Below are 16468 nucleotides of genomic sequence, written 5' to 3'. Positions count from 1 at the left end.
GCCACTACTCCCAGTTTATCTTCTATACCATATTTTTACTGTACCTTTTCTATGTTTAGATACAAACATACTTACCACTTTCTTACAATTGCCCACAGTATTCTGTACAGTAATGTGCTTCTAGGTTTGTAGCTTAGAAGCAATAAGCTATATCATATAGCCCAGGTGTGTACTAGACTGTACCATCTAGGTTTGCACACTCTATGATGTTCACACAAGGAAATCGCCTAACGACGGATGTCTCAGAATGTATCCCAGTTGTTAAGTGATGCATGACTATATACAATTACAGCAATGAACTGATGGCAATATCAGATTTCTCAGATTAGGGGCTTAAAATCTCTTAAGAATATGCTCAAGAATTAAACTATAATAAAGTCACTCAATATTCTGCATTTAGAATTTTTGGCTGAAATGTATTTCAAAAGAATACAGACAACTGTTGTATGTGCATATCTACTTTTAAAATTGCCAACCCCAGACTGACCTAAACCAGCATACCATAATTTCAAACTAAATCAGTCCTAGCAAGCCCAGAATATGCCAGGTCTAGAGATTCTGAAATCTGCCTAGTGGATATCAAGTCTTCCTTTTCCAGATTCTCCAGTTTTTGGAGTTTGTAGTGGATACAGTTAAGTACACCAGCCAGATCCTACCTTCCAGCACAGAGGTACTCATTCATTCCTCTCATCAGGAGCGTTACATGCCGTCAGCTCACAACTGAGTCTTTCTCAGTAACTGCCCTCAGCCAAAGAGAGCTTGCCTTGCTGCCCTGGGCAGTACATGCCTAATGACTAGTCCACACTCAGGGTCAAAGGTCAGGTCCCTTACCTCACGTGGGCGTCTCTGAAGGGCCATCCTAGGTTCAGAGTTTCCAGTGGTATCAGCTATGCTTTGCTGTAGCTACATCACAGTTCAACTTCTCCCTCTGCTCAACTCTGCTTCTTTCATTTCCTCACAAGTGTTATTCCTAAAAGTATTCTTCAATACATCTCACACACACACCTCAACATCCAACTCTGTTTCCTGATCAACTTGACTTCTCATAGAGGAGAATTACTGAGAACCTACAGTCAAGCTCCCTTCTTTTTAAAATTGATCTTATTTATACCAAAGTCATACATGCACATAGTTTGAAAAATTAGTTATAAAAGGTTTAAACTGAAAAACAGCACTACCTTACCTCATCCTTCTGTGCCCTCCTATCCCATCCCCCAAAACAACTACTTTTATTTCTTTTAGTTGTTTTTCCTTGTGTTTACATACATGTTCTAAATCCTTTGTTTACACTATTATCTCTTGATTGGTCAACTTTTATACTACTTGTTGAATTATTATATTTATAGTTGATGATAGCGCCCCTCCCCTTTCAATTTCCCTGTCCTTTGACTAAAGTTATATCACAACGTTCTGTCATTAGTCAGTGTTTACATTATTGTAATACTATAACTCAATGCTGATGTTCACCATCCAGAGTTAGTGCAGATCGCACAGGGAATGGGCATGGTCCCCAACAAGACTGCCCTTACTTCAGATGCCATCCACAAGTTCAGAGGTCCACCAGGCCACTCACTCTTCTGACCAACTGGTTACAAATTTGAGGGTTTACACAACACTCTCAGGTTTGATAATTCACCAGAACAACTCACAGAACTCAGGATAGCTTATGGTCTTATTATAGAAGTTGGAAATCAGGACCAACCAAATGAAGAGACACATAAGGCGAGGTATGGGAGGATCCCAAATGCAGAGCTTCCAAGCCCTCTCCCCATGGAATGAGAGCAAGTCACCTTCCCAGCACATCAATGTCTTAACCAACAGGGAAGCTCCACTGAGCTTACTAGGTTTCATTACAAAGGCATTATTGATTGAATCATTGGCCACATGATTGAACTCAATCTCTAGCCACCCTTCCCTTCCCAGCTATTGGAAGATTGGCCTGATATCATGTGGCTCAAAGCCCCAATCCTCAAATCACATGGTTAGTCTTTTTGGCATGACCAGCCTCCATTTTGAATCTGTCTAGGGCCCCACCATGAGTCATCTCATTAGCAAAAACAATGAAGGCCCACCATAAATAACAAAGACACTCCTATCACTCAAGAATTTCCAAGGAAGGGACAGGTATGGTGGCTTGGCACACATCTATATTCCCAGATCCTCAGGGGACTGAGGCAGGAGGATTGCTTGAGCCCAGGAGTTCAAGGTTATAGTCAACTATGATCCTGTCACTGCATCCAGCCTGGGTGACACAGTAACACCCTCTCTCAAAAAAAAAAAAAAAGAAAGAAAGAAATCCCAAGGATTTATAGTCTCCCTCCCAGGAACCAGAGACAAAGGTCAGTAAAATTCTTTATTATAAAATAATTATTGTGGTTAGACAAATATACAGTTTACCCTTGAACAACATGGAGGTTAGGGACACCAACCCCACACATAGTTGAAAGTCCACATATATCCTTCGACTCCCCCAAAATTTAAGTACTAATAGCCTACTGTTGACTGGAAGCCTTACAGATAACATAAGTCAATTAACACATTTTGTGTGTTATATGTATTATATATTGCATTCTTACAATAAACCTAGAGAAAAGAAAATGATATTAAGAGAATCATAAGGGGGGAAATGGCGGCTTCAGGAGAAAGCCGGACTTCGGGCGGCGGAGGCAGCACAGAGGATGCATTTATGACCTTTTACAGTGAGGTCAAACAAATAGAGAAGAGAGACTCAGTTCTAACATCCAAAAATCAGATTGAAAGATTGACCCATCCTGGTTCCTCTTACTTCAATTTGAACCCATTTGAGGTTCTTCAGATAGATCCTAAAGTCACAGATGAAGAAATAAAAAACAGATTTCGACAGTTATCCATATTGGTGCATCCTGACAAAAAATCAAGATGATGCTGACAGAGCACAAAAGGCATTTGAAGCTGTGGACAAAGCTTACAAGTTGTTACTGGATCAGGAGCAAAAGAAGAGGGCCCTGGATGTAATTCAGGCAGGAAAAGAATACATGGAACAGACTGTGAAAGACCGAAAAAACCAATTAAAAAAGGAAGGAAAACCTACAATTGTAGAGGAGGATGATCCTGAGTTGTTTAAACAAGCAGTATATAAACAGACCATGAAACTCTTTGCTGAGCTGGAAATTAAAAGGAAAGAGAAAGAAGCCAAAGAGATGCATGAAAGGAAATGACAAAGGGAAGAAGAGATTGAAGCTCAAGAAAAGGCCAAACGAGAAAGAGAGTGGCAGAAAAACTTTGAGGAAAGTCGAGATGGTCGTGTGGACAACTGGCGAAACTTCCAAGCAAATACAAAGGAGAAGAAAGAGAAGAGAAATCGGACCTTCCTGAGACCACCGAAAGTAAAAATGGAGCAGCGTGAGTGACCACCTACGGTCACAGCCACAGAACCTTCCCTCAGCTGTCTCCCTTCCTGCTTTGAAGGACTCATTCTTTCCTCCCACTTCCACCCCAACATAGAGTAGTGTTTGCTTTTTAGCCCATTTTGTTTTCAATACAATTTAATATTAATCAGAGTAATTCTTTTGTACATTGAAATGAGGGGCTTGGTTAACAAAAGATCTTCCCCTAACCCCTGCCCCTAGAACAAACAGATTGGAAGGTGCCACCATTGGTGCTGCCTTCTCTTCCCACAGCCAGTAACTTAATGTTTTGTACTTCACTGAATTGTGATGGTTAGAAACTTCATGTGTAGTTTGTGGAAATCATCCAATTAAACATATTGCTTAAAATGGTGTTGCCGTGACTTCAGAGACAAGCCTGAGCCACCTTAGGGAGCCCCTTCAATTCAGTTGCTTGCTTCTGGGTGTGCCATTCTTGAAATCACCAGATCAGGCAACATGGGCACCCAGAGCAGTCACTTGATGCCCTCGTGTCCTGTGGTGTTTGGCATGTGCCCTCCCATCTGACTGACCAATCAGTGTGTCATGAGGCCCCAAGCCACCTAAACCTGTCCACTTTCCAAAGAACTAGCCATCTCCTTCCTTCAATACCATGGTGTCCTAGTCTGTCTGCATTCATTAGTGGTAATGTTCTTTATGTATAATAAATTTTTATACCCCCCCAAAAAAAATCATAAGGAAGAGAAAATATATTTACTACTCATGAAGTGGAAGTAGATCATCGTAAAGGTGTTCATCCAGAAAATCCACATATAAGTGGACTCGGGAAGTGAAATCTATGTTGTTCAAGGGTCAACTGTACAGAGAGTTACCTATAATCCAAGTCCAGTTTCTCCTACTACTAATATCTTACATTATGGTGGTACATTGTCATAATTCATGGATCAATATTGATATAATTAACTAAAGTCCATATCTTATTTGGATTTCCTTATTCATTACTGAATGTCCTTTTTTCGATCTAGGATCCCAACCAGTATATCATATTGCATTTGGTCATCAGATCTCCTTATGTGATAATAGTACAAGAGATGACATTTTTAAATTTTGCGTTTTTTTTTAAAGTCTATGTTCTAACGTCACACATAATAGTTTAACTGGGTATAGAATTCTAAGCAGGAAATCATTTTTAATAAAAAATTTTAGACAACTCTCCATTGTCTTCTAGCATAAGTATTGTATAAAAAGTGTTTCACTATTCTGATTTCGGACCATTTGTATATGGCCTGCTTTTTTGTCCCTGGGGTTTTTAGGATTATTAATCTTTAGGACTCTGTCATGATAACATATCTTAGAGTAATCTTTCAATTTATTGGTGCTAGGCATTGATGGGCCTTAAAATTCATGATCTTCAATTCTAGGAATTTTCCTATGTTAATTCTTTGATTATATGTTCCCCACACTTTCCTCTTTCTAGAATTCCTATTAATCAGAATGTGGACTTAACAATTTCCCTATTAATCTTACTTTTCTTTTTGTTCTATTTTCTGTAAATCTCTTCAACTGTGTCTTCCAAGTGATTTACTTTTTAAATTTAGGTTGTCAATTTTTTAATTTTGAAGAACTCTTTCATATTTTGATTGCTGTTTCACATGCTCCCTTTTTTCCCTCTCTCTTAACAGTATCATGTCCTTATTACAGATCCATTATCTTTTATCTCTGAGGACATTAATCATATCATTTACATATTTACATTTTCTTCTACTCCTTAGATTCTCTTTCCTCTAAGTTTTTTCTTGATTGTTTTGGTCTGTCTCATCTTGGAGGCATTAAAATGTCGAATAGAGTGCATAGATGTGGTGATTATATTGTGGTCCATACTACAGCGCAATCAATGGGCAAACCAACTTTTTTATCGGGAAATCCACAAAAGTCAGTATCTGTCTTCTCTGGGGCCCCTCACTGTCTCTTAAAAAGTGTTCCCCGATTTCCAGTCTTCTGGCTGCTGGCTAGTTGGGCAGCCATTAGTTTGGAGACATTTCACTCATGCCCTGTTCTCAGACAGGTAGTCGTACCTCTGCCTTCTTCTCTCAACCCCCCTGAGTCTGAAACACATCTGGCTCTGTGCCCTGCCTCACTTCTGTCTTCTCAGGGGGCAGATACTTCCAATTCTTGTGTTGTTCCAAGGTCCAAGGGACAAACTTGCTTGTTTCCCAATGGTGGCCCCTCTATGAGCACTCGGGTGTCTGCTCTGTGAAGTCACTTACCACTGTTCTGCTTTCTATTGCTGTGACTGTAATTGAGGGATGACAGAAGCTCCCTAGTTGCATCAAAATGGAGCTTTCTGTTTCCCATTCTTCTATTAATAATTTTTAGAGAGGATTTCCAAAAAAAGGCCAGAAGTATTGTTACTTTGTCATTTTTTAAAACTAGAAGGTCTCCAGGTTCCTCTTAAATATATTATACTAAAGTAGACTAACTTTAGTTGAGAATGAGATACTAAATACACTTCTCAAAAAGATTTCACTTTATGCTCCCAGCAAGGACATTTTTTCCTATCTCTTTCGAGCAACTATCAAATTTAAATCAAACTAATAGTCTTTAGAAACTATTATGTGTGTGACTGTGGAGAATACAATGATGTATAAGATCCACTCTGGATATTAGATATTCTACAAATCACCCATTTCATGGTTAGGACTTTAAATATTCAGCAGAAACAATATGACTTTAAATTGTACAGATAAATAAAATTACTTTTTCATTTTCTAATAGTCTCAAAACTAAATCCAACACTGCACAGTTTCATGTAAGTCAAATATTGCCTTTCAAGTAAAATTTTTCTGAGAAAATAGAAGTATAAAAATTAGTTATGGGCACAAAGAAATAAAAAATAAAATGAGAAACTCAGAGCCTCTCTTAGCCATCTCTATGGCTCCACTGTAGTTCTATAATAATCAGAATTAAACACAATGGCCAGGTAATGGGGACCAAATATCACTTCCCCAGCAAAGGAAATGACAAATCTCTTAGTTCTCCAAGTCACAGGGTATATAATGTATTTGCAATAATGTACAAACATAACCAAGTTATCTGTCAAACTTCAGTCCGTTATAAAAGAAAAATTTTACTCAGTGAATGTGGAAAACATGTAAATTTGTCTATTTAAGACAGGGGTCGGGGGGGTTTGACCTGCTTTTGTTTTTAAAAATATTTCCTTTGTTTTAAAGCTACGTATCTTCCAACAGTAGTAGCAGAGATAGCAGCTGTAGTTGGACAGAAAACCTCTCAATCAATTTCAATAATTTTTTATTCTTATAAAATAATAGTATGACTCCTACTATTAAAATGAGACCGTATTATCTGGGGAGTTAATTCTTCATCCTTAATTTTAGAAAGCTAACCAAAGCATACCATCTTAAATCAAAAGTCTGTTGGTAGTTGCTTTTGGGGGATTAGAGAAACACAGGAAAGAGATTTTTTTTTCTGTTTACTCTTTGCATTTTTTCTAACCATGTGCATGGACTGCATTTCCAAAAAGAATTCCTTTCCTATTACAAATGGAAAGATAGTGTAAACTGAGCCAGTAAACTCTTCATCTACTCCAGTTTCCCCCAAATCAGGGTAGCATCGTGTAAATCAGTGCCTCCCAAGCTCACTTCATAATTTCTTAAAACTCACCTTTTCCTCTTAAATAAAATTTAATAGAAAACTTGATTACATAATTACTATTTAATTACTTGATTCTTATATAAGACCACTAGTTTCAATTAATATGTACTATTAGTATAGACAAAATATATATAAATATTAAAATTTAAAAATATTCATCAATGTAGAACCTAAGATCATCTCTTGGTTTATCTTTGGGAAACAATGATCTAAACATTCCCAGCCTAATATTCCAACTTCCAATGAAAACCAAATGAAACAAATATCAGCTTCCAAATCATCCAAATTAGATGTACTGCTTGTTTTCGTGGTTTCTTAAAATGAAAAATCTAAGCATTCACAGCAACACTGAAATGATAAGATACAATGTGCAAAAACTATCCTGGGAACCTCATCCTTCACGTGTTAAATGGATGTTTGGGCCAAAGCTTGCTAGCTGCCTTCCTTAATATCCATTCTCCCTTGCCCCTTTGCAAGAGAATACTGACTTTTAGCCCAGCACACTGTGTGGTCTGGAATAAAGACTCTTTTCTAATCACCCTAGCAGCTAGGTATGGCCATATGAGTAAATTCTGGGAATAAGAAGCACACGGGGTTGTGAGGGACTTTGAGACAGGCTGCTTAAAGTTGACTCAGCAGAGAGAGGCCCCCTTTTGCCCTTCATCTGGCCAATTCAAAAGTGATCGCTGTAGCTGCAGCAGTTCTTGAACCATGAAGTAACCTTGAAGGTAGAAGCCATGAGCTAGAATGATGGAACAGAATCATAGGAATCAAGGTCCCTAATGACACCACTGAATTACCATGCCATTTTTAAACCAATCATTTCTTTCTTTTTTTTTTTTTACTGCTTAGCATAAAGAATCAAACATATATAAAATTCTAGTCTTTAAAGTGAGTAGGAAAAAAAACTTCTTACTAAAGTCACTATATATAGGCCCAGAAAAGTAAGAATAAACTATCAGTAAATTGAGAAAACAAAATATCTAGTATTCACATCATTATAAGAATAGTTGCTCAAGGTACTTCATTGATAATATCTAGTTAATTCTTACAACTACCGCCCCAGTCTAAGCTATTATCCCAAGGACTTCTGAAAGGAAACTTTCAGTCCCTCTTCACTCAATTCACGCTATTCACAGTCAATTCTCTTTCTCAAACACCATTTTTAGGATCTCATTCCTTTGCCAAGAAGTGATATTTCCCTATTGCCAATTATATAAAACCAGAAACAGAAATCTATTCACTTCGTCCCACTGCCACCACCTGGAGCTACCATCATTCATATCCTATAAGAACTACCTATAACAGCCTTCTAATGCATTTGTCTGGTCCCATTCTTACTCCTTTCCTATCCATTCTCCATACTGTACCCAAAATGATCAAAGTGCAAATCTAAACATCCCTTCCCTGCCTAAAACCTGTCAATGGCTTCCCACTCCCCTTATTCTTTACAAGGTCTTCCATGAGCTCACCTAACCTCCCACCACTTTCCTCCTTCTACGTAAGCATGCCCAACAGTCGTGCTGAAATTTTTCCATTCCTCCAAGGTAACATGCTTTCTCTTCACAAATGTTGCTCCCTAGACTCTCAATATACACTCTGCTATGGTTTGAATGTGTCCCTTCCAAAAGTCCTTTCCAGGTGTTGAAACTTAATGGCCAAAGTGATAGTATTAATATTAAGAGGTGGGGACTTTAAGAGGTGATTAGGCCATGAGGGCTCCTCCCTCATGAATGGGATTAAGGCCCTTATAAAAGAGTCTTCGTGAAGCATTCCTTCAGCCTTCTTGCCTTTCTGCCTTCCATCATCAGGACACAGCATTCCAAGGATGCAGCAACAAGTGCCATTTAGAAACAGAGAGTATTGCTCACTATGTAACAGTACCTCCCAGTGCCTTGATCTTAGATTTCTTGGCATCTGAAAACATAAGAAAACTAATTTCTGTTCTTTGTGTATTTTGTTATAGCAGCAGAAACGGACTAAGACACACTCCTACCTGTGTTTCTCTACCATCCTTGACGTTTTCACTTGAACATCTTCTCTCCTGCTAAGCCTTCCTCCTTGACCTCTAGACTAATTTAGGACCCATAATTCTCTGCCCCCACAGTACTCTGTACATGCCCTTAGTGACATTCATCACACAGGTTTTCAAAGGGCAGTCTATCTGGGTTACTACAGTCTAACTGCTAGCACAGTGCCTGGCAAAAAGCAGACGATTAATGAGGTTTTGCTGGATGAATGGATGAGTAAATGAATGAAAGGAGATTATGAATGGAAAACTAACCTCTTAGGACACTATCCTGCTTTTCCACATGGTATTTAGAAATACTGTACAACCCTATACACTCTTCAGCCCCCTCTCGACATAAAAAAATCAGTGCTCTAAAATAAGATCTAAGAAATTCAAAATAAGTTTAACTTTGTTTATGATGAACCTGTAGATTCACACTTTCAAAGGATTCCAAGAATGTCCTTGAAAAGATATGATTTTCAATGCCAGAGAGAACCACTTCACTCGTAATGTGCCAGGGGGAATATGAAGTGAACTCTAGTCCAAAACAAGATCAGGTAAAGAGGAAATGAACCACTTTGGTTTAGTAAAGCATGCTAAATGACTAAAGTAGTGACAGTTCACTATTCTTGTCACTAAGATTTACTTCTTCAATTAACACTGAGTGTCCTCGGATTCCATTTTGCTATGGAGTAAGTGAATAAGTTAAGGCAGCCGTTAACAGTACACAGAAATAAGCTACAGGTATCACCCATAACCCAGCAAGTTGGGGGAGTACATATGACGATCATGGGTGGAATCGAAGTAGAGGAAGAAAAAAAGGGAAGAGGGGAAAAAAGAAGACTAAAAAAGGCTTATGTCTTCTTATATAAATATAACACCAGAACCCAAATTTACAAGCTTTTGAGAAGACAGAAACTGACAACTATAAAGAATATCCCAACTTGGCATCCAGAAGTGTCTAGCTTGTTACAGATTATATAAAATACTGGCAACTGACGAGGGCTCCACTTCCAGATTTTATACAGTCAACAAAAATACTTTAGTTTGTGTAGGTTAAAAATATTCTACTCTTTTTGTCCTCAACTTGCTAGGAACAGATATTTTTAGTAAGAACCCAATCAACCTTATCAAAATCAAACATCAAAAATAGACTAGAGGAACACTGGAACCAAACACACTATTTTTAGCTCCTCTGTCTATTCCCTGCCACTACCCACCAAATCTGACTGCAGAGCCCATGCATAAGAGCTTAGTTATTCCAAGCAGGTTCTTTCGTGACCCTTTTTCTTCTTCCTGAACACCTGAATGCAGAAAACACTTGATTGATTAAAGATTAATACTGCCGCAAACCATGACAGCTGCCTTTCCTCTGAGTGCTTGGGATGGGGTGGGGGTGGTGGGGAATAGAAAACGACAGAGAGCTTGCATCAGTATTCCTCTTGGGGATCTATTACATGGAAAGAAAATTGCTATTTCAATTCCCTTTTGTTGCTAAAAATAGCAGTCTCAATTGATTCAAGCAAACAGTGTAGGGGCTTAACAGTGCTGAATTTAGAAACCACTGAAGTCCCTGAGAGCAAATGCTAACGTAGTCTTAACATATGCCAGCTCATATTTAACAAAGAACAAAGAAGAGAAGTGTGCAGGGTGCAAGTTAATAAAACAGCAGCAACTTCCTACATTTTTATTAAAGACAAACAGTGAAAGTGATGCAAAATAAGAAAAGACAACTATAACTTGTTCTACTAATCATATTTTAATAAAAAATAATTTTACATAAAAATATAAGTTTATGCATAAATCCAGATATTGTGGGCATTTTCCCACATGGTTCAGGGAAGTATACACCTTTTTTCAAGGACGATAGATTACTACATGAAAAAAATGCCCAGTTTACAAATGTCCTGTTCCAATATGGAGTCCCCTTTATCCCACTCAGTCTTTTCAGGTTCCCCACTGAGCAGCCCTCTCCCCTAAACTTCCCTTCCTACTCTTGACCCAATCAGATACTGTAAACAGTTATACTTGCCACTTAAAAAACTAATAAACAAAACCCAAACCAAAACAAAATAAAATTCAAAGCACCTATAGGTTGAGAACAGAGAAATGTTAAGAAACTGTGAAAAGCAGGATTTAAAGGCAGCTACTCCCCTGGGACAACTTCCAGGCAAGGCTCTGTGATTCCTTCTGGTGGCACCATAACCCAAAAATATCCTTTGCCTGAATTTTTCACTTTACTTGGTTAACTGAAAGCCTTTCCAAATAATGATTCATTTCGGTTAATGCCACATCTTCTTTAAAAATGCAAACCCTTGTATAAGAATTAAAAGGCTATCAATCCTTATGCCTCAGTGTGATTTAGTTGATTCAAACTACTTTGTGGCTTCCTTTGGGAATACCCAAAATGTGAGGGTAACATGGAAGGGGCCTCATGAGAGAAGGAATTCTGACTGGGGACAAAGTTACTACTTTTTAATTGCATGGCCTAGTAAGACACCATAATGGAAAGATGTAGGCTTTTGCTATTCTACCACAAATACAGTATGAGGAATGGTTAAGAACACAGGCACTAAATATCAGACCAGCAAGGCTGAAGTCTAGATTCAGATCCCAACTTTGCCAACTATCAGAGGCTAGTTAACCTCAATTGTCTCGGTTTCTTTATTTGTAAAGTGAATACAATACTATCTGTCCCAGACAGTCATTGTAAAGATTCAATAAAATAATGTTAATAATAGTACCCACCATACAGGACTGTTTGAGAATTAAACAGAACAATGTATACATAACGTATTTAGCCTGAGACCTAGCACAGCGCAAATTCTCAATAAATGTTAGCAATTAGACAAGGAGTACTAGAAAGAAGGGATATAGAAAAGAAGATAAAAAGCTACTAAGGTTAGATACGACTCCAAAAGCACAGCAACAAAAGAAAAAATAAGTAAGTTGAACTTCAACAAATCTAAAATTTTTTGTACATCAAAGGACACTATCAAGAAAGTGAAAAGATAATCCATAGAATGAGAGATAGTATTTCCAAATCATATATCTAATAAAGGTCTAGTATCTAAAATATATAAGCAACTCCTACAACTCAACTAACAAAGACAACTCAATTTTAAAATGGGCAAAGGACTTGAATAGACAGTTACCCAAAGAGGATACACAAAAACCAACAAGCATGTGAAAAAAGGCTCAACATCATTAGGGAAATGCAAATCAAAACTACAATGACACACTAGGCTGGCCATCATTTTTTAAAATGGAAAATAAGAAGTGTTGGTGAGAATACGGGGAAATTAGAACCCTCATACATTGCTGGTGGGATGTAAAATGGTACAGCCACTGAGGAAAACAATTTGGTGGTTCCTCAAAAAGATAAACAGAATTACCATATAACTGGCAATTCCACTCCTAGGAATATACCCAAAAGAACTGAAAAGCAGTATTCAAACAGAAACTTGTACATGAATATTCCTAGCAGTGTTACTGATAATAGCCAAAAAGTGGAAACAACTCAAATGTTCATCAGTTGATGAATATATAAACAAAAAGTGGTATACCCCTACAATGTAGTATTATTTAGCCATAAAAAGGAATGAAGTACTGATACATGTTACAATGTGAATGTACCTTATGTATTAACGTCATGCTAAGGGAAAGAAGCCAAATACAAAAGGCCAAACACTGTATGATTCCATTTACATAAAACATCTAGAATAGGTAAATCCATAGAGAAAGAAAGCAGATTAGTAGTTGTCAGGGGGTGGAGGAGGAAGGATAGGGAATGACTGCTTAATGGGTATGGTGTTTTCTTTTGGGGTTGATGGGTTTGATGGTTGCACAACATTGTAAATGTACTAAATCCTACTGAATTGTACAGTTTGAAGTGGTTAATGCTTAATGTTATGTAATGAGAATTTTACCTCAATTTTTTAAAAATCCCTTTTAAAAAAGGTTACTAAAGACTAGCTTTTACCAAGGCCTAGACCAGGAAAGGAACAGAAATTGCTATTTCTCTTGCTGCATTGTTCCTTGAATTCAGGAAGTAAAGCTCTAATCAATATATCATCCAATTTACACTACAGAATACAGAGGAACCTAAGTATGGATTGTTCCCATGGATGGAACAGCCTTCTTACATATATCTAGATTTACTGAGTACCTAACAGGTGCCAAACACCGTAGCAGACACTTTACAGATGCCATCTGTTTAATTGTCCCAACACTCTACGAGGTACAATCAGTAGCTGCACAAACTACTCTATGAGGGTTGTAGATAATAAGACCTGATTATAGTATCTAATTTTACAGATGAAGAAACAATCTCAGGTTAAATGACTTGCCAATTGTCACATCATCCTAAATCTAATCACCAGAACATAAACAAACTATACAATAGAGTATTGCTTTCACATTTAGCAATGATGCACTGTGCATACACGAATACTCCAAAGTGTACCTTCCTCATTAATATGATAATGCGGAATCCAGCTTTATTTTGCATTATTCCTTAACCAGCCTCTTACCTCTGGCCAGTTTTGTGTTTCCCAAATATAACGTGCCCAGTAATCAGCTCCATGTCGTGCCCAAGTCACTCCTCACCATGGAGAATGACATTTTTCTTTATCTCCCATTCCCATCCCCCAACTAACATTTTGATAACTTGAACTTCTAGGCTTTATAGACCACAACAATCATTAAATCTGGCTGGTTATTTGGCTTCTAGCATGTCAAAGTCCTGAGTAATCTTCCTATCAGTAGAGGCTAAATAATGTACACAAGTTAAAAATAACTGGAAGCAAACAAATAGGACCAAAGATCCCTGACTTTTTATCTGGTTCTCAGTCCTAATGATTAATTAAGTTATGAAATATAGCAAGGAAAAAAAAATGAGACGATGATGTAGTTGTGAGACTCCTATCTCTGATAAGTTATAATATATATAATCCTTGCTTTATTTTCTTCTTAATGTGGAGTGGCTAACTTTTAAATGACAATTGTCCATTCTATGCAACTGTTTAATGTTCAACATAAACCATAACATTCCTTCTACTCCTATGTAAGAAATTTACACCTAGTTAATGCCTACAGGCTTGAAGTTACTTCCACCAAGTCCAAATTGGAACAATATTATAGCTCAAAATACTACTAGCTTTTGACATATCTCATGATCATATACATTTAACTGGTAGAGTAATAACTAAGTTAAACATTTCCTTAGCTTCTAAACAGTATGCAAACACACCAGTAGGACAATAGTGCCTACTACTAAGTATCCTTGAAATACTACATACAACTTAGGTCTGATAAAAGTAAAAGAGATGTAATGAGATCTACCTGGTAATTCCACTAATTAACTTATTTTCAGTGATCTGAATTTATATACACCAAGGTAGATAAACATATAGGGAGGGTATTTGGCTTATTTCAACCTCATTTATCCAGTTTAAGATTTTAATAATATTCTTCAGATAAGAAGTGGGTGAAATCTCCAAAAACAAAAAGATGCTGGATTTTATTTACCTCCTAAGAATTTTATTTACCTCCTATTTACCTCCTAAGAAGCTATTCTCCTTTAAGCCACCAGGCTTATCACAATTACTACAATAAAATCCTATTTTGAGCCAGAGTCTCCCAGTGAATATAAAAGCATGTATTTAAACATACTGATGGCGCAGCTTGGGCCTCCCCCTATCCCTAGATATTTTACACCTAGGAGAAATCAAGTCAATCTACTTGTCATGCCTAACTCAGTCCTCGTCAAGAACTTCAAAACAGCTTCCCCCAAAAGATAGTTTGATAAACAATTTACTATATATTTAATATATCTTGAAACTGAAATAAATAATGGTAGTATCAACAAAAAAATTGAGGAAGAAAAGGAGGAATACCCATGTATTCTTGCCTAAATTTTTTTTTCCCATCCCTACAGAGCCAAAACCATGGAAGCTCAACACAATTTCTTCTTGTTATAGAACATCTGGATGGATCCTCTTGCTGCTTTTTAGGAAAATCCAAGACTGCCAATGAAATTATGCTAAGCAACTTACAACTAATACACTTTCAGAATAAACACCCAATGAAATTCACTTCCAACTGAATCTTTTTAAAGAAGCTTCCTGTAATCCAACACAATTTTCCTTAGTTACAGAGATTATACTCTTACACAAAAGAGTGTGGGTTAACTAGCAGTCAGAAAACCTATGTTCTAGTCCTGATTCTGCTAGCTAAATGAACCTGGACCAGTGGTTAACATTTCTGAGCCTTACTTTCAGCATCTTTAAAATGTAGTCACAAACTAAATGAACAGCCAAGACCCTATGATTCCATGACTATGATGAACATAAAATCATAGTAATGACTTATCTTTAAGTCTTTTAATTTCTCTAAGAATAAATCCACAAGTTTTAGGAACAGTATAAGTGAAGTCATAGCTGTGGTTTAAAATAATAATTTTAAAAAACCCTACAGCTAGCTCTTCTTCAAAAATTCAAGACAGAAAGAACATGGGTAACTGATTTAAAAAATAACTTTTAATTATTTTCAACTTCTCTCCTATAGACCTTTAACAAGAAAAGAAAACTTGAGGTTAGTTTCTCCTATGAATCTTTAGGTGGAAGTACTAAAGACAGTGAAACAATTTTCTGCTTGTCATTTGAAGCTTGTCTTACTCAAATTCATAGATAAGCTACTCTCCTAGATGCAGTGGGTGGGTAGCAAGTACAGCTGACTGGGAGCATTACTGAATCAAAGGAAGCTACCTCCCTTCTAGAAGCTACCTCTTACAAACAGAACCTCTAATAAAAGGCTGATCTAAAATGTCATCTTATCTACTTTTCAGTGATCTCATTTATTTACTTACACTTCTCTTTATTTTACAAAGGCATGGTAAAAACTTACTGATCTATAAGGAAAGTTTCAAATGTAAATTATTTAGCAAAGTTTCACTATCTGGACTAGAGCTCAAAGAGAAATTAACAAGTCCTTTGATGCCTGAAGTTGTAGCTGTACTGTTGACTGACTACTCACCTACCTTGCAGGTATGTTAAAAAAATTAATAATATCAGCTATTTAAAGTTTTGAATACACTTTCAATTCCTCTCAAGATTAGGACACTGCTAAACTTACAAATTCAGTATTTTATTAGATTCTATTAGATGTACAGTAGTCCTTGTTTTTCTTAATTTGTCATTGATCTTTAAGATGCAAGGACATCTGAAAAAATTCTTTAAATGTCACGTCTTTCTATGCCATCTGCCAGATCTTACTAACTTACTACTCTATTGCCTTTCCTTTTTAGTTTTTCAGAATGAACATGACCTTTAAGATGCAGGTATATGATAACACCGTTTACAAGAGCAAAATTGAAACCATCTAACAATAAGAGACCACTAAATAAATTATAATATATAAG

General features: G+C 37.0%; 1 protein-coding gene and 1 pseudogene across 2 annotated transcripts in view; one reads left to right on the top strand and one right to left on the bottom strand.

Moving 5' to 3' along the window:
- HSD17B12 (hydroxysteroid 17-beta dehydrogenase 12) overlaps window positions 1-16468 on the bottom strand; it is a 147127-nt gene that overhangs the window by 95292 nt on the left and 35367 nt on the right. The gene's annotated exons all lie outside the window — the stretch shown is intronic.
- On the top strand, window positions 2627-4078 carry LOC123642613 (annotated as a pseudogene). Its single transcript, XR_006736494.1, has one exon. The product of XR_006736494.1 is annotated as a dnaJ homolog subfamily C member 8-like (transcript).

This window comes from Lemur catta, chromosome 7 (assembly GCF_020740605.2).
Source record: "Lemur catta isolate mLemCat1 chromosome 7, mLemCat1.pri, whole genome shotgun sequence".
In the NCBI taxonomy this organism is placed as follows: Eukaryota; Metazoa; Chordata; class Mammalia; order Primates; family Lemuridae; genus Lemur; species Lemur catta.
The sequence above is the reverse complement of the archived record's forward strand: the minus strand, read 5'-3'. Positions and strand labels throughout refer to the sequence as shown.